This window comes from Cebus imitator, unplaced genomic scaffold, assembly GCF_001604975.1.
Source record: "Cebus imitator isolate Cc_AM_T3 unplaced genomic scaffold, Cebus_imitator-1.0 Scaffold149, whole genome shotgun sequence".
NCBI classification, from domain to species: domain Eukaryota; kingdom Metazoa; phylum Chordata; class Mammalia; order Primates; family Cebidae; genus Cebus; species Cebus imitator.
Genome location: NW_016107464.1, coordinates 3,364,685 through 3,366,705, shown reverse-complemented (window position 1 = coordinate 3,366,705; position 2,021 = coordinate 3,364,685).

The following is a 2,021-nucleotide window of genomic DNA, read 5'->3' as shown; positions in this document are numbered from 1 at the left end:
TCATACCTTATTTATGTGGGCATCCTCTGCACCCCGCACCGTGCCGCCAGTGACATCATCGTTTTCCATATGAAGAAACTGAAGCTCAGACAGGTTAGGCGGCTTGGTAGGAGAGACACAGTCCCATGTGATGTGTGACCATACAGTGAGGGCAATGCTGCTGTTGACTGAATACCCGCCAAGGAGTGAAAAAAAGGCAAGCTCTGAGGTAAAACCCCCATGTGAAAAACTTCCCCAAGGTTCTGACCTTTTGTAAGGATCTTGCAGGTTCCAAGTCACTTTTTTCTTTTTTTAAGACAGGCTCTCACTCTGGAGTGCAGTGCTGTGATGTTGGCTTACTGCAGCCACATGGTCCTCCTGCCTCAGCCTCCCGAGTAGCTGGGACTACAGGCATGCACCACCTTGCCTAGGTAATTTTTTATTTTTTGTAAAAATGAGAATTTGCCATGTTGCCCAGGCTAGTCTGGAATTCTTGGTCTCAAGTGATCCTCCTGCCTCTGCCTCCCAAGGTTCTGGGATTACAGATGTAAGCCACTACACTCAGCCAAATTTTTTTTTAAAGACTAAAAGAGAACACTCATTCTAGGTTGTCTGTTGAAAACAAATGGTAATTGTCTTGGGTTCCCTGAATTCTTCTTTTATTGTGAAGTGTAGTGCCCATACTGAAAATGCATAAAGCATATGTATATAGTTTAATTAATAACTAAAGGTGATCCCTGATGATCCCCATCCTAGTAAGAATATAGAATATAATGTTGGGTGAAGAAAGCAAGACACAGAGAATACATCCAGTATAATCCCATTTATATGAAGTTAGTAAAACTGACAGGCTCAATGTTTGGCCGAAGGGGCCCACTCTTAGCATGGTCCTATACAATAAACAGACCTGACAAGACATTGTCCTCTTTCTCCTCACTGAGGATGAAACCCTCTGAGGACAGAGAGCGACAGAGGTGTTGAATGTCAGAGCTGGAAGGAAGCTCATATGACATTCACTCATGCAATCTTTCATTCATTTTTCAGATACTTTCAAGGATTTGCTGTGTAGGGGATTTCTGGGCTGGGAATGTGGGGGATAAGGTGTCAGGGGATCTTTCATAGATCTTGTCTTGAAGGAACAGGAAAAGCTGGAATGAGTTGAGTCCTAAATGGGGGAAAGGAGTGAGGTATGAGGAAGTGCTTGGCTCTGGGCCAGAACATACCCTCAGCCCCTCTGGATAGGGAGGGACCCACCAAGGGTAGAAGGCAGAAGAGACTCCCTGGGCCTCAGGAAGAATAGGTAGGCTATGGCAGATGAACCCAATCAGCCTCCCTGACCAGTCTCTGTATTTGACAGTCACATAAGGGTGGTTTATGTGCAAACAATGAATTCCAAAGGAATCAGAATTAGGCTGCAGAATGTGAGTGGAAGGGCCCTAGCATTGTCTGCTCCCATGCCTTTACTTTGTGGATGAAGAGACAAAGGTCCAGAGTGAAGTGGCTATTCCTTTTTCTTTTTCTTTTTTTTTTTTTTGAGACAGAGTCTTGCTCAGCCACCCAGGCTGGAGTGCAGTGGCGTGATCTCGGCTCACTGAAACCGCCATCTCCCACCCGGCAATCCAGGGTTTGAGCAATTCTCCCATCTTAGCCTCCCAAGTAGCTGGGATTACAGGCACCTGCCATCGTGGCCGGCTAATTTTTGTATTTTAGTAGAGACGGGGTTTCCCCATGTTGGCCAGGCTGGTATTGAACTCCTGACCTCAGGTGATCCACCTGCCTCGGCCTCCCAAAATGCTAGGATTACAGGTGTGATCCACTTGTGTCTGGCATGGCTTTTCCAGTGTCCCCTGAATAGCTTGATGGGAGCCCTAGGACTTGAATCCAGGTTCCTCTTCTCTTACCAGTGTTCTTCTTCTGCCCAGATACTGAACAGTATTTTCCAAGATGAGTTTTCAGAATCATCAGTTTTGATGATCATGAAATCTGTAAAAGATCTTAGTGGTAATCTGTCTGGTCCAGAGGGTCCCAAACCTTGGTGATCA